The sequence below is a fragment of the Trichechus manatus genome, unplaced genomic scaffold (genome assembly GCF_000243295.1).
Source record: "Trichechus manatus latirostris isolate Lorelei unplaced genomic scaffold, TriManLat1.0 scaffold00094, whole genome shotgun sequence".
NCBI classification, from domain to species: Eukaryota; Metazoa; Chordata; class Mammalia; order Sirenia; family Trichechidae; genus Trichechus; species Trichechus manatus.
The window spans coordinates 3,226,309-3,251,151 of NW_004444030.1; the positions used below are offsets into that span (position 1 = coordinate 3,226,309).

The 24,843-nt window shown below is 40.2% G+C and overlaps 1 protein-coding gene across 1 annotated transcript in view; it reads left to right on the forward strand.

The window, feature by feature from the left end:
- The first annotated feature begins 2,265 nt into the window (after positions 1-2,265).
- Positions 2,266-24,843, forward strand: part of ELMOD1 (ELMO domain containing 1) — a 64,325-nt gene continuing 41,747 nt past the window's right edge. Inside the window, exon 1 of the mRNA XM_004382472.2 lies at positions 2,266-2,428. The gene's annotated coding sequence lies outside the window, so the exon portion shown is untranslated. The remainder of the gene's footprint in view (positions 2,429-24,843) is intronic.

The following is a 24,843-nucleotide window of genomic DNA, read 5'->3' on the forward strand; positions in this document are numbered from 1 at the left end:
ATGTTTATCTTGTATCCTGAAACTTTGCTGAAATCTTCTATTAGTTCCAGTAGTTTTCTTGTGGATTCTTTGGGGTTTTCTGTATATAAGATCATTATCAACTGCAAATAGAGATACTTTGACTTCTTCCCTACCAATCTGGATGCCCTTTATTTCTTTTTCTAGCCTAACTGCTCTCGCTGGGACCTCCAGCACAATGTTGAATAAGAGTAGTGATAAAGGGCATCCTTGTCTCGTTCCCGTTCTCAAGGCGAATGCTTTCAAAGTCTCTCCATTTAGGATGGAGAAGAGCAATTTCTTAAAAATCATTGTTATGCATTGGAGGAAGCAATAATGATGCTGATTTATAGACGATAGCTAGCACTTATGGGCTTTAGATAAAAACACAACATTTTAATGAATTATGGCTAAGGCTCTCTTCCACAGTACTCTGTGAATCCAGAAGTGGAGGGATCTGTGGTGTTGTGGTTGGAGGGAAATTAATAGAGTGGGAAAGGGCAAAAATGTGCCAAATTTTGGTAAATCAATTCTAGGGTTAGTAGGAAGACCGATTAGAAAAGAACTAAGTTCTGAAGAAACAAGTAGAGTTGAGAACCCAGAATGGTTGCATGCCCACATACATTCATTCATTCATTCCACAAGCTTTAACTGAGAATCTATTACATATTGGTCATCTGCTAAACTCTGGAATGCAAGGCATACCTTACTTTAGGCAGTAGATGTGCAACAGGGACCACAGAGGGATGCAAGTAAATTATTTCTAAAAGAATGTGGATTGAAACCCTTTTGTCACGTGAATAAATCTGTCCTTAATGAATGTCTCCTGAAAAGCTTTTTTCTCCAAAGAGAACCTGTTTATGGCTTTGGTCCAGTTTTTTCCAAAGGGTTTGTTCAAGGGAACTATGATGAAACTGGAGAGTTGAAAGAAAAGTAAATTGTGACTAATGCTTTTAACAATGGTAGAAAATTAGAGCAATGAAGACTTTGTTGTTATTTAATGTGAGGAGGGAACACAAAAAATGTTCACTTAAGGATTATCACTAACCCAACCTTTCATAAAAACAGAGTAGCGGAGGTGGAACCGGTGGAGACTTTTATTCAGTGAACAGCTACTATGTGCCAGTTGCGTGCATTGCCTCACTTAATCCTCACAACAGCCCAGACAGGTAGGTAGCAACACCCTCCATTTTACAGAGGAGGAACCTGGGGCGCAAAGTAGCTAGGTGACCTGCTAGGGTGGTAAAAGAAACTGAAATCAAGGCCAGCCTCGAAGCTCATTCTCTTTTCCCGATCCCAGCTACCTCTAATATAAGAAGCCTTTTGATTAGATATAGAGAAAACGTTCTTCATCAAACATGAACTACAGTCCCAAAGACAGGCACCTCTGTGTGTGTGTGTGTGTGTGTGTGTGTGTGTGTGTGCGCGCGCGCGCGCGTAGGAAACGGGTTCTTGAGGCCAGTCCTTCTGCCCTCGTGAGGCATCCTTTTAAGCAGTGTTCCCCAAGTAGCTCTAGACCAGGGTGCCTATAATTCCTCCCATTATAATTAACCCTGGGGTTAAGGTATTGTTTTGAAGCTCTGATTGAAGTGCGGATACGTGACCTGGAAGGACTGACGTGATCTCTCAATTACGCCTAATTAAAGAGCTGTGTCTGAGAACTTGACCCAACTGGTCTAGGGGTTGGGAAAGACGGGGGCTGCCTGAGGGGAGGTCCCCACGCACAGGATAGCGAGTGAGGGGTGGGTGTCTAGAATGGGGACTCACTTGGCGAGATGGCAGAGGTTGGAGCTAAGGTAAAAGCAAACTTTGGCTTCTGGACAGCTCTCTGGGGAGATGGCGGGGAACAAACCGTGCCCTCATTCCAGGACTCTTCAGGACTCCCTTCACAGGTCCGTCAAGGTTCACCGTCTTCTAGTCCCGGGCGCTTCCGGAGGGTCAACAGGGGCATATTTAAACTGGACGACGCAACTAACTCTCCGCCCTCCCCTCACAGAAGCCAGGTCCGCAGATTTAACCCTTTATCTCCAGAATCCCGCGCTGGGGGCCGCTATCTCTCCTCCACCCCGCGCCCGCGCCCCGAGCGCCCGGACTGGGCATGCTCAGTCGCCGCCCGCTTCGTGCTCCCCGGGAAACCTCTCTGCACGCCCTCGCGGGCTGCTCTCTGTCGCCTCCAGCTTGCCGGCCGCTCCGGGTGCATCCCGGCTTGCTCTGCTCCACGCGACCCAGATTCCTGCCCCACCCCCGTCCCTCCCGCGCCGGCAGCCTGTGCTGCATCCGCGGCCGCCCCTGTCCAGGCTTCCCGCCGGAGACCTACCGGGTCGTTCGCCGCCGCGGAGCTCGCAGCCGGAGCGCCTGGGGAAGACAGGGATGGAGAGAGGGCTGTCGCGTGCCGGAACCTGCTGAGCCTGTCGCCGCAGCTGGAGTCCAGGTAAGGAGCAGCGCCTAGGGCCGACCCCGGGGGAAGCGAGGGGCAAAGGACGAATGCCCTTGGAGAGGAGAGAGGTGGAGGCTAGGACGCAAGGCACCAGGCGAGCTGCGCTGCGTCTGGGGCGAAGCAGAAATGCTAAGGGTTGGGAGCAGAAAAGGAGGCATGAATAAGGGGGCACATTGCCTCGGCTCAGGGGCTCCAGGGTCCCCTAGGATCGTAATCCTCCACCCGCCTTCTACCCCAAAATTAAAACCAGCGAGGCTGCAGATGGGCACAAGAGGCTGTTTGCATCTCGGCCTGGGTGCACGTCGCTTAGCGACTGAACGCCAAGGACTCCGAGGGGAGGGAACCCTGGCTAAGGCCAGAATGCGAGGCAGGGACGAAGGGCGGCCCGGCAGGGGCGAGTGGGCTATCTGGGTTCCGGGGACCGCGTGCTCCGCTGGCTCGGCACTGGGAGGTTCTGGCCAGCGGGTTGGCAGGTATGCGGGGCTGGGGGGGTCTTTCGCGCTGCGAGCCCGGCGGAGCTGGCTGAGGGGCTGGCACGCGGCGCCTCCTTCAACTGCTGGGAAACTCCTCGCTTATTAGAGCGTCTCTTTTTCCTGGGCAGGTAGAATTGAACAGTCCGGTGGGGAGCAACAGCCGACGGAGCTGTTAAAAGGAGATCAGTGGAAATGTGGTGGTGGCGTGTGCTGTTGTGGGTGCCTTTTTTCAAAGTGTGGGTGCGGACTACGCGCGAGTCCGGTAACACATCTTATGAATATTTCAGGAACGACCTCGCAGGCTCACTTGCTTCGGATCAAGTTTAATGAACATGTTTATCAGCTTCCCTGCTCTGCACAGGGCCGGTGGAAGCCCCAACCAGTGCCTTGAGCTTTCCAAATGTCATCCTCCCTCTCTTGCCCCCCACCAGCTAGGAAAGAAATGCTGCTACCTCCCAGTGAGATTCAGATTGGTACCATTAATTGAGCCTGTCATTAGGAGAGACCAGTTTTGGGCAAGCATCCAGGCATTGTTCTGCGTCTCTGCAGTGCGAGTGCGTGTGCGTGTTGTGGTGGTAGCTTGACAACCATCCTTAACTGGAGGTGCCAGTATGGTGGAAGGCAGGTAGTGTGCTTGTGTTGGGATAAACATCTCAATTCATTGTTATCTTATGACACCACGTAGTTACAGCAGATTTAGTCATTCTTTGCCTGAAACTTTTCTCTGAGGTCAGTCTAGTTGAAATGTTGATGAAGATTCACCCTTCCATCCCACTACATCAGAGATATATATTTACCTATCCTTAATCTCTTTCATGGAAATAAGACATGAACGTCTTCTCTGTAATCACTGCCAAGAAATCTGAAAGAAGAACCCATTAATGTAGGGAACTTTCTGGATAAGAACAGGCTATAGGGTATCTTTCCCTACACTTTGGGTTATAAGTTCCATTGCACCATCACATTAATCTATGAACTGACAAACAGCAGTTGGTAACCTAAAATGGTACTCCTTTGCACAAAAAGCTTGCGTTTCTCCCCCTTTAGTGAGACAGGTGTATTACCTTCTAAAATGACCTCTGAGGAATTCCTCTGTTGACCAAAATTTCAAGCCTCCAGTATGTGATGCTAAGAGGCAACTCTTCTCTCTTGTCAGCCTATACACAGTCAAGCTGAAGTGCTTACATTTACAGATGTTTCACGTTTAGGGAGGCCTCTTCCAACAAAGACCCACTGCGGTTACATCACAGGCTCCACCTCCGCCTGACTGCTTCTCCCTAGCCGGATAAGGAGGACAGTGTGTATCGTTATGCTTGATTAATGAAATGAAAAATCCTCAAATGAAAGATTTTCCTTATTATGCTTTGATGGTTTAATGGAAAATACATTTTCACAAAATGTAAATTATTAATACATATAATCAGGACCTACCTCAGTCATATAAATAACTTCATGAGTATTCAGTTGTCTAAAAAATTTTGAGCAACATTACGGTATTCTTTGTGCTAAAATTATTGATAGATTATATTAGAAGGGAATTACATGAAATTATAAATGTAAGTGAAAATGTTATATAATAAGCATTTCCTAAAGCATGATACTAATCTCCCCAGAGATGCTTACAAAGAAACCCCATTGCATTAACAGACAAATCCAGCTAATTGCAGAGCTCGGATGTAAAACTCCAGTGCTCTGAGGAAGTATTTCCTGAGTCCTCTTAGAATCTTTAAAGAGTCACTGGTAGAGTTGCCAGACTTAGCAAGTAAAAATCTAGGACGTCCAGTTAAAACTGAATTGGATAATTATTTTAGTATAAGCATGTCCTGTGCAATATTTGGGACATAATTATACTAAAAAAATTATTTGTCGTTTATCTGAAATTCAGTTTTAACATTGGCAGCCTGTATTTTATCTGGCAACCTTAGTCACTGAAATTGTCTCATTCCTCCTTTTTGGGTCACTGATGGGTTGACAAAAATAAAGTGGAGCAGAAATCATATACTGTTCTGCAGACAATCTGGGACAAGCTCAGTTCTGGTTTAAGTTATTGAAAATAATTCATGCTTAAAAGTGAGTAGTTTCAATTCAACACACATTTGTTGAGTACCTTTTGCTTGCTAGGCTTAGTGAGAGGTGCCAAGGATACAAAGATAAGTAGGGGGACAGGGGGGACTACATTATAAGATTAATGGAGCATTGATGGTTCAGTGGTAGAATTTTTACCTTCTATGTGGGAGACCCGTGTTCGATTCCTGGCCAGTGCACCTCCTGCGCAGCCACCACCTGTCTGTCACTGGTGGTTTGCATGCTGTTACGATGATGAACAGGTTTCAGCAGAGCTTCCAGACTTAGGAAGAAAGGCTTAGTGATCTACTTCCAAAAATGAGGCAGTGAAAACACATGGATCACAAGGTCCAATCCACAGCTGATCATGAGGAGGGCACATGAGTGGGCAGTGTCTTGTTCTGTTGTGCATGGGGTCACCATGAGTTGGGGCTGACTAGAGAGAAGTTAACAACAACAACAACAACATAATCGTAAGATGTGGGACTTGCTATGCCAGAAGTGTGTAGGGCCTCCACTGTGGGAGCCTGGGCGAGAAGCCAAACCCTACTGAGTGGCTCCAGTCAGGGAGTGAGATCAGGAGCAATTTTGATAGGGCTGGCTGTGAATAGGGGTGCTATTGTGGTGGTTAAGAGCTCAAGCTGCTAACGAAAAGTTCAGCAGTTGGAATCCACGAGCTGCTGCTTGGAAACCCTATAGAACAGTTCTACTCTGTCATATAGGGTTGCTGTGAGTTGGAATCAATTCGATGGCAAGAAGTTTGGTTTTTGGTTTGATTTGGCTTTGAATAAGAGAGTGAGATCTTATCCTGGGAGGAAAAGAGGAAAAAAATAGTGGAGCTGGAAGTTGAAGGATTTTACCTAATGATCTCAGTTAGAGAACAGAGTGGCCTGCTGAGAATGAAGGAAGTGAAAAGGGGATTCTGGAAGGAAGATTTTAAATAGTTGCTGATGGGATGGAAGAGGGAGGTGAAAAGGGACAAGTACAGGGATTGGCAAATGGTGCTTGTGAAGGCATCTCACTGCATTTTAAAAAGCAACTGGGCTACTCATTGACTAATACCTTAGTACTCCTTTGGTCTTCCACCACCATTTCAGTTTGCTCAGATAAAAAGTCATCATCACATAGTACTGGGGTATATTATTTAAAAGGTTTCATTACTTTTTTTTATAAAAGTAGATATTGTAATATAATATTTGAGATGCTGATCAATATTTAGTTGCTTCTGGCACAACTTCCTGAAATAAGATAAGCAGATGCTATGGTTTTAGCAAATCTGTTGCTTCAAGTAGGAAAAGCTTAAATTGCAATCATTTTCTGATTTGGTCCTGCTATCTTTAAGGAAGCAGATTCTGATGATGGAAAGAATATAAATGTAACAGAAATAGCACTATGTGAAAATGACCATATGGTTGTAGTACCAGAGAGTACCTACTCAGAATTTCCAAACGCAATTAATTCCAGAAAATAGCACACCACATACATTCATGTCTTTGAAGACCTAGCAGGTACTTTCACTATTGATCTGCATAGGCAAGTTTCCAGGGAAATTGAAGATCAAACTAGTGCAGTCCATGTAAAGAACACTTACTCATTTCTTGAAGATTCCAATTTGTAAAATCAAGCAGATGACAATAGAGTGACATTCTAAATTACGCTTCTTGCAACAAATCTAGGGATCATGTTTCAGAGGAGCCTAGTATGTTTGAGTATCCATATGTGTGATTAAATTTCCACTTGGTATTTTACAATCAGTTCTTAAAATCATCAAAGTTACCCTGTGCTAAAAATGTATAATGAAGTAGTTAAGGTCTTTCTTGTCAAATGATTATCCTTTATACAACTGAGCAGAAAACAGTTCTATTTCAGGTATTTGTACTTATTCCTTTCTGCAGTGTCTGTGAAGTGTCCTGCCCCATGATTCTGATAGCTTATGAGGAAAAAAAAAAAAAGATCAAAGACATATTGAAGTTGCTAAAATTTCATGGCAGTTAGACTATAGGTTTTATTTTCAGCGAGGTTCACATCAACAGGGCTTGTTAAAGAAAAACTTGCTATGCTGATCTCTAATGGCAGCTTATGTGGACTATCATCCAGAGAGAGCCTTACCTCAAATTGTGTGCTCAGTTCACATTCTAAGTTCTCAGTAAATATTCTGAATTTAAAAATTCTGAAGATAATCTGTTCTTGCATCCCGGGAGCTTTTAACCCTACAGCTCACTTAGGCTGACTATGACAAGTCATTTATTTTAAATCAGGTTCTCTCCTGTAAAATGGAAGATGCACACATTTTAAAAAAGAATGTAGTACCAACTCTAATCCTGTATGTCTATAAAATAAAAATTAACTGTTGCTTTGGCTCTAAGAGAAGCCTTGGTGGCACAGTGGTTAAGCGCTCAGCTGCGAACTGAAAGGTTCACAGTTCGAACCCACCAACCACTCCTCGGGAGAAAGATGTGGCAGCCTGCTCCCGTAAAGATTACAGCCTTGGAAATCCTGTGGGACAGTTCTACTCTGTTCTATAGGGTCATTATGAGTCGGAATCGACTTTATAGCAATGAGTTATGGGTTATGGCTCTAAGGGATGAATAACTTTATTCTCAATGTACTTAGACAATTTATATAATGTCTCTGTACCTACCCTATATGATGTTTCAGATGCCATAAAAATAATTTACAATTTATGTTTAATTTTTTGCTTTTTTGGTGCAAAGCAAAATGATTATTCTGATAAATGCCTAAGGAGGGCTTGTTGTTGTTCTTATTGTTAGTTGCTGTTGAGTTGATTCCAGTTCGTGGCGAGCCCATGTATGCAGAGTACAGCAGCACCTCATAGGGTTTTCAAGGCTATAACCTTTCAAAAGCAGATTGCCAGGCCTGTTTTCTGAGGCACCTCTGGATGTGTTCAAACCACTAACTTTTTGGCTAGTAGTCAAGTGCTTAACCATTTGCACCACCCAGTGACTCCTAGAGGGTTCATTAAGCTGCTTTACAAAAATTGGTCTCAAACAAAGCTGCAAATTCAATGGTCTTTAAACCAAAAAAACCAAACCTGTTGCCATCGAGTCAATTCCGACTCATAGCAACTCTATAGGATACAGTAGAACTGTCTCCTAGGTTTCTAAGGAGCAGCTGGTGGATTTGAACTGCCGACCTTTTGGTTAGCAGCCATAGCTCTTAACCACTGTACAACCAGGGCTCCTCAATGGTCTTCACATAGCTTTTAAGTGTAGTTTTCATTTTAATTATTGGGATTAGGACTTGGTTAATTACGATGCTTGGTATAAGAGCTTATTTCAGTGGCTGTGAATCTCCATCCTATTTTTCCTTGTACAAGTAGTTGAAGAGCTGCCATATGTTTTGAAGTTTTCATCTATGATGAAATTGATGATTTATTTATCATCCAGATGTTCTTTGGTTTAACAAATATCATCAATGACATGATGAGCCCTGTTCCCTAAATCTTTCTTGCATCACCAGTTGATAAATATGTAAATATGTTATAAATATGTAAAGCGTCAGTCCATTTCTGGAATGAATTTATTACACAAGTCTATTTCTTTTTTCCTTTAGAAAAAGAATAAGAATATTTTACTCTTTGGAATTTGGAAGCCAGATTTTCCAGAGAGTCCATATTCCAGTAGAACACTTATATTTCTTTGGTCTTAGAATGCATTTAAATTAGCAGGAAACTTAAAACAGTTGTTTTTAGTTGAAAAGTTTAATCCTAATTCTCTTAAAATGCTAAAAATTTATCAGAGCTAGTTTAATTGAAATGCAAATTATGCACATGATTAGTCATAATTTTACAAGCCTTTGTTAAAATAGCTAATGTAGAATTTTTACTTTCATATTTTGCCTTATGTGTAATGTGTATATAGCCCAATATGTAATTCCAATATATGAAAATCGGCAGTTACAGAACAGATGAATTGGGTTACAATTTTTGCTTCACTGATGCGTTCTGTGCTGTACCAAAAATTTCCCCTAAAATGTCTTTAAATTGTAGGTAACCTGGAACATTTAAATAGAGCCAGACTCATCAAATTTTTACATATACACAGTTTTTCAGGAACACACCTATCAACTAGGCTCTTGAGTAATCTTTGTGGATAAGATGTAGAAATGAGGTCTGGGATGTGGACTCATAGCTACATTCATCAACCGTACCCAGAGAATGCCTGTGAGGGCAGAAATCAACATAGAAGGTGGTTCCTGCTGGCCTGCTTTACAGCTCTTCACTTGATCCTGACATTTCAACAGTTTTATCAATGACTCAGATATATAAAGATCATACATATATCAGATTTGTTGACAATGCAAAACTCAAAAGGGTAGTTAATTTGTATGACAATCAGAATTAAATCTGATATTCCTAACCCAGAGCCAGGGCAGCAGTGAAGATTACATTTGAAAAGATTGGATGTGAGTTTCATTTAGGTTCTAAAATTAATTGCCCAAGTATATTTTCTTAGTTATCTAGTGCTGCTGTAACAGAAATATCACACGTGGATGGCTTCAACAAATAGTTTATTCTCTCATAGTCTAGTAGGCTAGAAATCCAAATTCAGGGTGCCAGCTCCAGGGGATAGCTCTCTCTCTGTCTCTGTCAGCTCTGGAGGAAGGTCCTTGTCATCAGTCTTCCCTTGGTCTAGGAGCTTCTCCATGCATGAACCCTAGATCCAAAGGATGCACTCTGCTCCTGGTGCTGCTTTCTTGGTGGTATGAAATCCCCACATTTCTCTGCTCGTTTCTCTCTTTTGTATCTCAAAAGAGATTGGTTTAAAACAGTCTAATCTTGTAGATTGAGTCCTGCCTCATTAACATAACTGCCACTAATCCCATCTCATCACATCATAGAGATAGGATTTACAACACATAGGAAAATCACATCAGATGACAAAATGGTAGACAATTCACACAATACTAAGAATCACAGCCTAGCCAATCTGATAGGTATTTTTGGGGACCACAATTCAATCCACAGCATATATGTTAGGGAAGTCCTGGTTCAACAACACTTTGGATCGTAAAAGATAGTTTTAGTTCACTTGAGCATTAGCCAACAATACAGAAGAAATTAATGCGATCTTTGGTTGGATTCATAGATGGATAGAGTCTAGATCAAAGAATATCAGAAACAAGCAGTATAGCACATGTCCTGAAAGTGATGCATTTTGGGCCATCTGTCAGGGATGTAATAACAGTGAATGCCTTACTAAAAAGTGCATTGGGTCAGATGACCTTTAAAAAAAAAAACAAACAACCAAACCCGTCGCCATCAAGTCGATTCCGACTCACAGTGACCTTATAGGACAGAACTGCCCTGTAGAGTTTCCAAGGCATGCCTGGTGAATTTGAACTGCTGACCTTTTGGTTAGCAGCGTAACTGTTAACCACTATGCCACCAGGGTTTCCATGACCTTTAAAACACCTCCTGTATCTGATCATGAGCTCCCAGGCACTTACATATGAATCTGCCAATGTTTAATTCAGCTTAGTAACATTTATGTAGCACATAAGTATTGTGCATCTTTTCCTTGATTTGTAATGAATATATAGCCTTACAATATATTTTTGAAAAAATATAGAACAATAATTATTCTCTGGATAATTAATCACCACTTAAATAAAGTACATCTACTCTGTGACCACTGCTAGGTTAGAGACTATTTCCAGATATTCTTTAATTATCTAAGATCATACTTGAAATTCTTAGTTTACAGCGAGTATATGCATTTTGAGTAGCCATGAAATAGGCATGTGTCCAGGTTCTAAAACAGAATTTCACAGTGCATCTAATCAAATTACGCAAAGATGAAAGATGGACACATGTTCACTCTGAGTACTCTATGTGTACTGTCATTACTCGGCATTGTGGTTTAGCTTTCGAAGGTGTTTGTTTAGAGTGTAGAGTGGACACTTGCCATTTCTTTTGAACACCGGCATTGGACCCCCTTTCTCATGTTGGAGGCTCTCCCACGTTATGAGGCAGAGTCTACTCCCCACTATAAGAGCTTAAAGTGCCAGATGCTGCCTTTCCCAGATATCTTTGCACCATAGGCTTGGGTCCATGGCCCAGCCTCTGCCTCATGGACAGATGTTCTAGTCGGCAGTACCCCTTAATAAGTGCTGGAAGGTGAGTGGTACCAGCTCCAGAGTCAGTGCCTGGTTGCAGCAGTAGAAGTGTCTTTACTGGACTGGTTCTGTGTCATCATCTTAAGCTACATACATCTTAAGCTACACAGCCTTCAAACCCAGTTCTCTGTCCTTGCTGGAGAGTCTGTGGATTACAGAAAATTCTTTTTCTGCTTAGACAGAACTAGTTTCTGTTCCTTGAAGCAACAACCTTGACTAGTACAGGGTGTAAGTCCATGTTTTTGTTGTCGTGTTAGTCAGTCATGAGAACCTATGGAGAACACAGTACTCTGAAAGCCGCAAAAAGAAATGTTTATTCATTCTATGAGTTTTTATGGAACAAGGCACCTTGCTTCGCATTGGATAGAAGGAGAGGCTGGTATTTTCAGGCTAGTGCTATGTGTACCTGAAGGAAAAGGTAGGGATACCACTGGCAAACTAAAGAAGAGGCAGATGCAGTTCTTGTGGATCTACTGATTTTAAAGATTGATTTAGTGTGGGGTGAGGAGTTGGGATAAGAAGGGATGTTCTTTGGGAAAATATGTATTTTATTTTGTCAATTTCAAGAGGCACTTTTTGCCCTCATTTTTTTAAGCCCCTAAGTTTTTTTTTGTGTGTGTGTGTGATAATGTTGTCACACAGCAGCGTTGTTGTTTGTTGTTGTCATTAGTTGCTGTCGAGTCACTTCTGACTCAGGCAACACCATGTGTGCAAACTAGAACTGCTCCACAGGGTTTTCAAGGCTGTGACCTTTCCGAAACAGATCACCAGCCCTGTCTTTTGAGGTACCTCTGGGTGGATTCGAATCACTAACCTTTTGGCTAGTAGTCGAGCACTTAACTGTTTGCACAACCCAGAGACTCCTTTTCCTCATTTTTTATATTTCTGAAAGTAGGATGCATTGTGAGAGTGTGTAATATTTTAATTGTCACTTTTTTTCTCCTCAGCTCATCCACCATATTTTACCAAATCTAAGATGTCGTTTGTCTCAGTTGTCTAGTGCTGCTATAACAGAAGTACCACAAGTGGATGGTTTTAACAAATAGAAATTTATTTTCTCACAGTCTAGGAGACTAGAAGTCCGAATTCAGGGCACCAGCTCCAGGGGAAGGCTTTCTCTCTCTGTTGGTTCTGGGGGAAGGTCCTTGTCATCAATTTTCCCTTGGTCTAGGAACTTCTCAGCACAGGGACCCCGGGTCCAAAGGATGTGCTCTGCTCCTGGCTCTTCTAGCTTGGTGGTAATGAGATCCCTCTCCTTTCTGCTCAGTTCTCTTTTATATCTCAAAAGAGATTGATTTAAGATACAACTTGAATCCTGTAGATTGAGTCCTGCCTCATTAACATAACTGCCTCTAATCCTGCCTCATTAATATCATGCAAGTTAAGATTTATAACACAGGATAATCACATCAGATCACAAAATGTTGGACAGCCACACAATACTGGGAATCATGGCCTAGCCATGTTGACACATATTTTTCAGGGGACACAATTCAATCCATGACATCATTGATATATACCATTAAATGTTTTTATTATGGTGAAAATATACACAACAAAACACATGCCAGTTTAAAAGCTTCTACATGTAAACTCAGCGACACTGATTATATTCTTCAAATTGTGCAACCATCCCTACTATCCCCTTCCAGATCATTCCATCACCATTAACATAAACTCAGTGCCCCCCGACCTTTTGGATTCATGCCTATTTTCTTTACTATCATTTTAGTGAGATTCCATTCCATTTTATTTGTCATATTTAAATGGAAGCCCATGACACAAGTTTTAGAGGCACACTTAAAAGGAATTAAAGCTGTAAAACAGTGTTAAATACATTAGCAATAATTTTAGTGAAACAGTTACTGCTTAGTAAGTGTCTCACATTGTCTGTATAAATTTCCACAATTATACTTGTTTGGCTTACTCCACTTATCTCCTAACCCACAGTGAGTTGTAATATTCCCTTAATCTGGTCACACTACCTTCTTAGCAAAATGTTCCAACTAACATATATTATTCTAAATAGTATGTTTCTCCCATTGTAAAAAAAATAGTAATTTTATACAATAAATGATCAGAATTTTGTCACAAATCTGTGAAGAATACACAAAACTATGGTATGCTGGTTGAGAACCCTTACCTTAGAGTATAGTCTAGTATGGCTGAAAAGGGTGTATTTTCATTTGAGACAGCTCAGAGCTTCTGTGTTGACTTCCAAAAAGCATACCAGATTCTGTGTGTGAGATCTACTAGATTTCCCATTCCTTGAGGGCAAAGACTATGTCTTTCTCATTTGTGTGTCTAGTGCCTATAAAGAACTGAACATAAACCAAACCAAAACCAAACCCCTCACCGTTGAATATATTCCAACTCACAGCGACCCTATAGGACAGAGTAGAACTGCCCCATGGGGTTTCCAAGGAGCAGCTGGGGGATTCAAACTGCTGACCTTTTGGTTAGCAGCCAAACGCTTAACTACTGCACCACCAGAACATAGTAAGTGCTCAGTAAATGTTTATTGACTAGAATTAAGAGCTGCGGTCTTTTCCTACTGTCTGTCTGACCTTGGTCATTTGTTGAATTTTGGTTGAGGCCCTGAGAGAGAAGGTCACTTAGGAGAGGTGTAGAGGAAGAAAACAGCCAAGAATAGAGCATTGGCGGAACACCTACACTTAAAAGGCAAGCTGAGGAAGAGTTAGTGAGATAGACGAAAACCAGGAGACGGTGGGGTCATGGAAGCCAAAGAAGGGCCTTTCAAGAAGCAGCCTCACATATATTAGAGGTCAAATAAGATAACAACAGGAAAATGGAGCTTGGACTACATGTGCTTTGCCTTCAGCCAAGCATTTACTTACGCACCCACTCTTTGCATAGATAAGTACTTCTCACTCTTGAGATGTTTATGGTAGAGCCTTTTTTGTGGTATAAGGAAGTTGACAGGAGTCCTGTGTAAATGTGTGAATATGTATGGGTGTGTATATTGGAGGGATGGTGAAGAGGGAAAGGAACAAGAGCCTAGAGGCTATGGAGTAAGGAGTTGGGAGATTCTTCAGCTAGGGTCAGAAGGACATGAGTTGCTCATATGTAAACAACCTGTCACATAGTCTGGAAGTACTTAACCTGGTTAAAAATGTTTGAATCAGGGACTAAGAATCCTATAGTGTGATTTGCTGCTGGCCATTACCTCAGACAATGGATTCTCCTACAGAAACATTGTAACCTGGAATTTAGAAATAAGTAGGCTTCAATCTTTCTGTCTTTCATCGATTCTAAGATGTTTTTTTTTCCCTACATCATTGAAATGAGAATGCATCATAGATTAGTTGGCAGCATTTTTTTTTTGTTCTCAAGGGCACATGAAATAATGGTGCATTCTGTTATTGATGGCACTGATGGAATATCATTAAAAAGAGTAAAATAATACTCATTCAACCATGCAAAGTCATGCATAGTCATAGCTCTAAAGCGAGTTAAAACAATTCTGTTTGTTTGTTTTACAGTACAGGTTGTTGCAGAATCCTAACCTAAGTGTCCTGAATGGTCCACTACTTCCCAGAAGTGAATGCTCTTATGTCATTTGTGGGGTCAGGGTCAGCAGTGTCAGTAGTTGCATTAGAGACAGAGCATCCTATTTGCCTCCATTTACCCTGGAAATTTCCCAATTTGCTGAAACTTTTGTGTCAAATGTCTCTAAATAGATAACTTCACTGTGTTCTCATTGTGTGAAAGTAAAAATTTTGCAAAAAGCATCAATTAAATTGGCGACACTATGCCCATTTCAAGGAGCCCTGGTGGCACAGTGGCTGAGTGCTCAGCTGCTAATCGAAGGGTCGGTGGTTTGAACCCATCAGCCACTCCATGGGAGAAAGATATGGGCGTCTGCCTCTGTAAAAGATTACAGCCTAGGAAACCCTATGGGGCAGTTCTTCTCTGTCCTATAGGGTCTCTATAAGTCAGAATCAACTTGATGGCAACAGTTTTGGTTTCGTATCTATTTCATTTTTTATGCATAGATAAGTTTACAAATGCTTTATTGTGGTTTTATTTAGAAATTGTAATTTTTAAAACCGACATACATAAATGAGAATGCACAAAATCTAGATTATTTTTGAGGAAAAAAAATAGGATCGATATGTAGGTTTTGAAATTTCTTTATTCTTTTGTGGATTATTTTGGAGACCAGTTTCATCAATCCTTCTCTCCCTCCCTTTGTCCCCTCCATGAAAACAGTACATAAGATGTAGGTGACCATGGTGAAAGCCAGAAAAACCATTGTATCTTTGAAGCAGATCATAAATATACTTCCAGGCAGCCCTGGATTCTGTGACTGGTACGAACCTCCACTGCTATAAGTAACAAAAATAAACTCTGGATGAATGTTTTATTCCTGAGGAAGGGGGAAAAGCCCTTCTTAGTTGTCATTTTAGTGAGTGTCTGCAGAGCATTTTTCAAATTAATCACCAGGGAAAGAGGAAAGGAAACTGCTGGAATGTGGCCTCAGGGAGATCCTTATATGTGAGCATTATACTTCTAATATGACATGCTGTTGGCTTGTGTGAAATGTAAATGCATAATTTGAAAGTTTTTTCATTTCTCTCTAATAGTAAATTTTCATATTGAATGCTTTCTCTGCTTGTGTGCGTATCCATACAAAGTCAAAACTTGCATTTTATACATGATTCAAATTCTCATGAACAGCCTTAGAAAGTATTTCATTTCTTTCCTCTTTCTTTCTCCTGCTCTTCCCTTCCCTTCCCTTCATCCCCCTTCCATTCTTTCTCTTTTCAAGTGGTAAGTCTTATCGCGTTATATACTTTGAAGATTATGAGCCTCTCATCTGACTAGGTCTCCCTTGCACAGAAACAGTGCTTCTATGACTTGATGAAATAGGAAGCATGATGCAAACTTACCCATTATCTGAATTTGCTAATTCAGATCCATGGTATTCATTTGCCTATTTGAATCTGATACTTGGTCCATCTGCTTTAAGGAGACTGACCTCCTTGTGTTGTTCTGTGGGTTGGCTCAGCCAGACTCCAACCCCCACTGTCCCCCACCAACCGCTCCTTATCCACAAACCTTCTGTGCCCTTTCCTTGCGCTCCCACAGAGACGTGCTTCCTGCTGGGAGGTCATGCTTGTTTTGGGGAACTTTCTCTAATTTCTTGAAAATCATTCACAGGTGTACATACATGTAGAGCATAATAGAGAATCAGTGGAAGCCGTTAAAACTACCCTGGCTGTAGTCATCTGTAGGTTTTGGGTTTTATCAGAATATTTGCCTTCTCCACCATTATATGTTCTCCACACAGACATAGAGATTGATGAGGATAGGGTGAAAAAAGAGATGCTGTATCTGTCTGCTACATTCCCAAATCTCTGACTGATTGAGGGATGTCACCATTATGACTTCATTAGACCTTAAAAGTGTACAAGTATCTATTATTAGACCATTCAAGGGGGAAGCTGAAATATTCATATGGGTTAAGAGAATTTAATTGGAGTTTATTATTGCCATCAGGAAGATTTCCCAATTACTTTTAGAAAAGATTCAGAAGTGATATGGTAGTAAAGACACAGGATAAACGGAATTGATCCAAACTAGCCACAGGCTTCCTTCTGATACTCAGAGCAGCTTTTGACCAATCTTATTTCTAGCAGACAAAACTATAAAAATTATTATTCATGGATTTTATGTTTCAACATGTTGTCCTTTCCTTTTTTACCTGAAATGGGAAAAGCCCAAAGTGAGGAAATTAAATCAGTGGCAAATAAATTATATGTTGCTTATCTTGAAATTATCATCTGTAGAGGAAGCTTGGGGTGTGTGTGTGTGTGTGTGTGTGTTCTTCTTGTTAAATGGAATGTGATATATTTTTTTTTCACCAGTGCTAAAAAGCTTTGCCTAAAATTTCTCTTTTTAATCTAGATTCAGGGTGGGGGAGTGGAACATGTTTTTATCTTCTGGTCATCATTAATTATAGTAAATTGTATTTTGAGGGTGACCCACCTGATTGATTTTTTTTTTTCTTCTGTAAAAAAAAATGTAGCATGAAAAGAAAATATCAACAATAAGAAGATGCAATTAGGGAAATCTAGAGGAGAATGAAATTTATTTTGCTTCCCAATTAACTCAAGAAAACCAAGCTAGTATATATCTCTTAGGTAGCTTTGGAATATTTTACCAGCAACGAGATATATTTCAGGAGCCCTGGTAGTGCAGTGGTTAAGCACTTGGCTACTAACAGAAAAGTCAGCAGTTGGAACCCAACAGCCGTTCCGTAGGTGAAGGATGTGGCAGTCTGCTTCTGAAAAGATTACAGCCTCGTAAACCCTATGGGGTAGTTCTACTCTGTCCTGTAGGGTCGCTATGAGATGGAATTGACTCAACGGCAACAAGTTTTGATATATTTTAATATTTTATGTATAGTAGAAAAAGGTAAGGAAACATTTTCATCTACAAAGGAAAATATCTAATATAGTATGCAGACAAACATATAGAGGTAGACTGAAGGGAAAATGTTGATTTGAAGACCATGTCACACTGATCGATTCCCTCAGAGTAGTTGAGGAGAATGAAATCATCACTCAAGTAGCAGTGTAGACCAGGAATTTGAATTTCATTGTATTTTCTCAACCCAAGGTAGCATTAGATTTACATTGTAGGGGTTATTTTTATTATTAGTTATTTCACAGTTACACTGCCAGGAATTCTTATCTCCTTGGGAATGTGGCCCCAGTAAAGAATAAAAAACTCATATTTTTTGGCTGTGTTGTATAATTTCCTTCCATAACATTTTCTAGTTTAGGAACTTCCAGATCTGTAGTACGTTTGTTTCAGGAAAGGAAAGAGATTACTTTCCAGTGGCATAGTAACCTTTTCTATTCAAGAGTCCCCCAGTAACTCCCGGTGGAACACTGTTAAATTTGGGGTGCAGGAGTACATGCAGGCTTTGATTATCCCAATCTCTGCAGTTTAGTTTGAATTGAATATACTATGCATTCTCTTCACTTTTATCTCAATTCAAAATTTTACCTCAGTTATTCCCAGAGATAGCACAGGAGAATGATTAATTGTACTACCTCAAGAGCCAGGCCGAGAGGATTTGAATCCTAGCTCTGCCATGTACTAGCTGTGTGACCTTGGAAGGTTCCTTAACCTCTTTGTGACTCAATTTCCTCAGCTATAAAATGGAGGTAATAATTGTTTACTCACTTCATAGGATTTCTAAAAGTAATTGGGAAATTTTCCTGATGGAAATAATAAACCCAATTAATTTCTTTATGATTAAGTGAGTTAATATAAATAAAACCCATAGAATATTACCTGGCACATAGTAAGTACTTTATAAATATTAACTATTATTATTATTAGTTTCACAAGACCTTACACTGAAACTTTTAACTTTTTAATTTGTACTTTTAAATGTGTTGTATATTTAATATATTTCTTAAAATTCAGAATACCCTCAAATTAGGCAAATTATAAGAGTGTAACAGTATTTGTTTGTTACTCTTATTTTTTATTTATGTATAAACCAGTACCAGTTTCCATAGAGTTGGTTCTGACTCATGGCGATCCCATATGTTTCAGAGTAAAACTGTGTTACATAGGGTTTTCAATGTCTGTGACCTTTTGGAAGTAGATCACCAGACCTTTCTTCCAAGGTTCCTCTTGAGTGGATTCGAACTGCCAGCCTTTCGGTTAGTAGCTGAGGGCTTAACCGTTTACGCCACCTGGGGACTCCTTTATTATGTATCAACATTATAAATCCACAAGCATTTTGGTTGTTGCAGGGGATACAGTCAGTTAGAATTTGAAGGGCTACATAGAAAGCAGCTTTTCCCATCTCAGGTAAGGATTAAGATTTTAAAGAAAGAAGTTTTCTTCCCTCTAGTTTAGTCTCTAATTCATTCCCTGGGATGTTCAATAGACAGATTGACTTCTAAAAGGCAGAGTTACCCCGTGGTACTTTACAAAGAGCCTCAGGGGGCTGCTCCCTCCAAGCTGGCAGGGCAAGTTCCTTGATACCAGGTAAAAGGATGAGTTTGCAGAAGTGACAGACTACTCACTGCTGCCCTTTTCCTCCCAGCTAGAAAGAGAGGTCCAAGGGGCAGATAACCCTATAGGGCAGCACCGAAGTGTCAATTGATCTCTGGGGGTGTTTGATCCATAAGCACGATCATTTGATCCTTCCCTTTGGATGAGTCCAGTGCAATGTCCCCGTGCACATGGAGAGAAATTACTGCATATAAACTGAAAAAGTTAGGAAACCCAGGTTTATAATTATATTCTTTAGTTTAAAAAGATCTATATTTTTTCCCTTCCAGTTGGGAGATTTTTAGTTTATTATCATTGTTATTCAATAATGCTGTTAAAGAAGTGCACTTCTCTAAAAGGATGCCAAGTTTATTTCAACCAATATATATTGAGTACATAGTGTGCCAGGCATTGTACCAGGCCCTGGGCTTCCCTGGTGCCCTAGAGGAACATAAAGGTTAGGGAGGAAAGAAGCATGAAATAGATCATTTCACAACAACACGAGATTTAAAATAGAGTAGGTAATCCTGATGTCCACCTCAGGCTGAAAAACCCTATAGAGAGGAAGTCAGAGGGAAGAGACAGCACAATGAGCTGCTTTCATATTCTCCTTGCATCTGTGAGAGAGATGGCGTTAGAGTTAATGTCTGACTGCAGAAAGGGTGACTCCATTCTGTCAGTTTGTCGTACTGTGGTGGCTTGCGTGTTACTGTGATGCTAGAAGCGATGCCACCAGTATTTCAAATACTAGCAGGGTCACTCATGACAGACAGGTTTCAATGGAGCTTCCAGACTAAGACAGACTGAGAAGAAAGGCCCGGTGATCTACTTCTGAAAATTAGTCAGTGTAAACCTTATGGATCACAAAAAAAATCGTCTGACTTCCTTGCTTTGGGCATGTCATCAGGATGCTCAGTCTCTAAAGGAGGACATCATATTTGGTAAAGTAGATGGCCAAGAAGGGGTAGGAGACCCTCGGTGAGATGGATTGGCACAATAGCCGCAACGATGGACTCAAACATGCTGGTGATTGTGAGGATGACGCAGGACCAGGCAACGTTTTGTTCTGTTGTACAGAAGGTCACCGTAAGTTGGAGTCAACTCAATGTCAGCTAACAATAGTACCTCAGTAAACCTGAATTACACAAACAGAAAGTTAATATCAGTATTTTTTCAGTTAGTGAAACAGATATAAACAGGGCAATTAATTTATCTTTAATCAAATTAAAGTCAGCAGGCTGGTGTGTGAAAATATATGAAGTCTATCATGGCTACCATTTTGTTAGAGCGTTGTGCAGATGAGGGGCAAACTTAAATTGTCCACGTCCTTAGGCTTTGCCCAGCCACTTCAGAAATGCTGTGCTGGCTTTAAAAAAAGGTCTTGTGAAAAGGAGTAGATTAACCCAGCACCACTCATGGAGAAACAACTCAAAGAACATTTCTTATTAATAGTGACTTGGAAGTATCATGTGCTGCTCCCTATGATTTGTTATATGTCCTTTCCTTTTACACAGATTGTCTGTTTTAACATAAATAGGACATTAACAAGTGTGCCTCCTTCAAAACAATGTTAGATTTAAAAATAAAGCAAGCAATAATTGTTTTTGTTTTTCTATAGCAATTTTTAAGTTAAGTTATCTCATGAATACCCAACAAGCAGTGAGTTAAATAGCATTTGTACAGGCTTTCTTCTACCATCCAAAGCCACTTTTGGTGTTTCCTCCTTGGGGACAGATAATTAGAACTAATTGTTACTGTTATCTTTGTTTCCTGTTTGGGGGACGGATAATTAGAATAAATGATTATTTTCTTTCCCTTCACTTTTCCCATCCAACTAGTAAGTCCAATTGGTTCTACCTTCGAAATATTTTCACTTCAATTCATTTCTCTCCATCACCACTGTCATTATTCTAGTTCAGGTTCCATCAACTTGCCAGAATTTATTTTAACAGCTTCCTAAGCGATTCTTCACTTGACAAAATGATCTTTTACTTTACAGGAGAATACAATAAAAACAACAAAAATAATAATAATAATAGTGAGTTGTTGTTGTTAGTTGCCATTCAGTCAATTCAGATTCATAGCGACGCCATGCGTAGCACTCATTTAATGCATATTAAACAAACAAAAAAAACCCTGTTGCCCGCTGAATTGATTCCAACTCATAGTGACCCTATAGGACAGTGTAGAACTGCCCCATAGGGTTTCCAAGGCTGTAATCTTTACAGAAGCAGACTGCCACATCTTTCTCCCAAGGAGCAGCTGGTGATTTTGAATTGCTGATCTTTCTGTTAGCAGCTGAGCTTAACTACTGGGCCACCAGGGCTTCTATAATGCATATTACTTACCAGGAACTGTGCTAAACCCCTCAGTTAATTTTATCCACAGAACAACCCTACAAGAGAGGTATAATTACTCTCCTGATTTTACAGGGAGAAAAGTGAATCCTAGAGAGGTTAAGCAACTTTCCACTTGGCTAGTGGTAGAACCCAAATGTGAACTCTGTCTCCAAAACTTGTGCTTCTAGCCACCATGCACACTCCCTGCCATATGTGCTGAATTTTCCCCCATGACTTCCTCATGGTATTAAAATATTAAGTAGTAAAATAGTAGATAATAAATATTAATAAATTAATTAGTAAGTTGATACTAAATTAATACAGTATTAAATATTAAAATATGAAGGCTTATTTGCAATATTAAAATATGTTGCGTTACCAAGCATAATGCTGGTCACATAAGCATTCAAGAAGCTTTTTAGCTTCTTAGTTCAACCAAATATATGAGACCAAATAAGTAATTCCTCTTCCCAAAAGCAAGATGAGAAGACTGGAAGGGACAGGAAAACTGGATAAATAGACACAGGGAACCTGGGGTGGAAAGGGGGAGAGTGCTGTCACATTGTAGGATTGCAACCAATGTCACAAAACAATATGTGTATAAACTTTTGAATGAGAAACTAACTTGACTTGTAAACTTTCACCTAAAGCACAGAAAACAAAAACAAAAACTTTTTAAATGAAGGGATTCAGGAACCACTATGTAGAAGGCAGGAAACTGAAATATTGTATTACTTCATTTATCTCACACCATTATAAAATGAGATTTTTTTTTTAGGTAAACTAATTTTTTCTAATTAACTGAAATTAAATTGCTTAAGGGTAAAATTTTTTCTTTTTAATTCTGATAAAATTTTTCTAAAATGTATTCCAGTAGTATTTTAATTCTAATTTAATTTTATCCTAATAACTGAAACTATTGTTATGAACAGCAAGTGTTATTTATGCTACTTATTTAGTAATTCCTTCTAGACTACGGTTTTAATTACCAGCTATACGCTGAGGAAGCCCAAATCTTTGTCTCCAGCCTAGATTACTCTCCTGACCTTCAAGTCCATATATATCCATGCTATCATGTAGCCCTGAAAATGCAAAATGTCCAAAAGATCTCTTAAACCTCCATAACCCCAAATCTACTTCTCCAGAATTCCATATTTTAGTGAAGGGAATCACTGTCTATTCAATTGCTAGTCATAAGCATTGGCCTATGTTTGACTCTTGTTTTTTCTTGACCAACTCCCAATCAACTAACAAAAGTCCTACTGATTCTACCTTCCAGATATCTCTCAAATCTGTCACACTCCATCTCTGTCTATTGCTTATCCTCCCACTATTATCTTTGCTTGGATTATTATAACAACTTTCTAAGCAGTATCCCTACCTGTAATTTCACCACAATCTAATTTATTCTCCATCCTACAATCCATGTGTATTTTTAGAAATAAAAATCTCATTATGTCACATCTCAGCTTGAAAATTTTCAGTGATTCCTCATTCACAGGGTAAGGTTTAAACTTTAAATTGCTTGCAAAGCCTTCCATGATCTGCCCCTGATTGCTTTTCCACTTCATCTCTTGCTAACCCTGTTCTTACCTGCCCCTCTCACCTAACACCATGCAAAGTCATACTGAACATTTTCCCCTACACACATTGTATTTTCTTTTGCTTCTAGGACTTTGTACGTACTATTTGCTCGATCTGGAAGACCCTCCCCCCAACCCCTAAGTCTAGAATAGATATCTCTCATACCTATTGTCACAGCATCCATCTTCCACTTGTAATATTGTGTTTAAGTACATATTAGTGTCTCCGTATCATCTTGTCTCCTCTTCTCCCTCAACCTGTTGGGTCTGGAGTTTGGGACCATGCCCATCTTGTTCACCCTGTATCCTAGTGCCTAACTCTGTGTCTAGAGCATAGTAGGCACTAACATATTAATAAACTTTTTATTTTTGAATAGTTTTAGATTCACAGAGAAGTTGCACAGCGCATTCCCATATATCCCACAATCATTTTCCCCTGTTGTTAACATCTCACATTAATATGATACAATTGTCACAATTAATGAACCAATATTGATATATTATTATTAACTAAGGTCATACTTGATTCACATTTCCTAGTGCTTTTCTGTTCTAGGATTCCATTCAGGATACTATATTATATTTAGTCTTCATGTCTCTTTAAAAGAGTCTCTGATATAAAAGAGAGAAGTGAGCAGAAAGACAGGGGGACCTCATACCACCAAGAAGCAGTGCCAGGAGCAGAGCGCGTCTTTTGGACCCAGGGTCCCTGCGCAGAGAAGCTCCTAGTCCAGGGGAACATTGATGGGAAGGCTGACAGAGAGAGAAAGCCTTCCCTGGAGCTGACACCCTGAATTTGGACTTTAAGCCTACTTTACTGTGAAGAAATAAATTTCTCTTTGTTAAAGTCAAAATAAAATAGAAGAGTCTTCGTAGTCTCTTCTTGTTTATCATGACCTTGACAGTTTTGAGGAGGGACTGGTCAGGTATTTTGTAGAGTGTTCCTCAGTTTAGATTTCTTGATGTATTTCTCATGAGTAGACTGGGGTTATGAGTTTTGGGGAGAAAGACTACAGAGGTAAAGTACCATATTCTCATCATATCATATCAAGGGTACATGATATCAACATGACTTTTCAGTTAACCTCAGTCACCTGGCTGAGGTAGTGTTTGTCAGGTTTCTCTACTGTTAAGTTACTCTTTTCCCCTTTTCCTTATTGCGCTCTTTTAAAGGAAGTCATGCCCTGTGTACACCTAAGGGGTGGACAGTTATATTCCACTGACTGAGAGCAGAGTTGTTGTATGCTGTTGAGTTGATTCTAACTAATAGTGACCCCCTGTGACAGAGTAGAACTATCCTATAGGGTTTTCTAGGCTGTGATCTTTATTGGAGCAGAACACCAGGTCTTTGTCCTTCAGAGCCGCTGGGTGGATTCAAACCACCAACCTTTTGTTTAGCAGCAAGCACTTAACCAGGGCTCTGTCACCAGGGCTCCTTTGAGGGCAGAGTATCTACTTAAATTGTGTGGGATTCTTTTGTATAGGAGATTTTCTCCCCCGTTTATTTAGTCAGTCATTTATTTATATCAGTATGGGCTTATGGATATTTATGTTATACTTTGGGTTATAATCTAATACTACTTTATTTTGTTATCAAGTTGTCTCAACTTTGGCCATTGGGAGCTCTTTCAGTTGTCCAGTTGACATCTCCCCATTTGTTTGTTTTTTTGAGCAATTGCTTGCTTTCTGGCACTATAAGATGCTTCAGGCTCATCTTGTATATTCCTTGACCCAACCTAGAGCTAGCCATTTCTCCAAGGTGCCTTGGT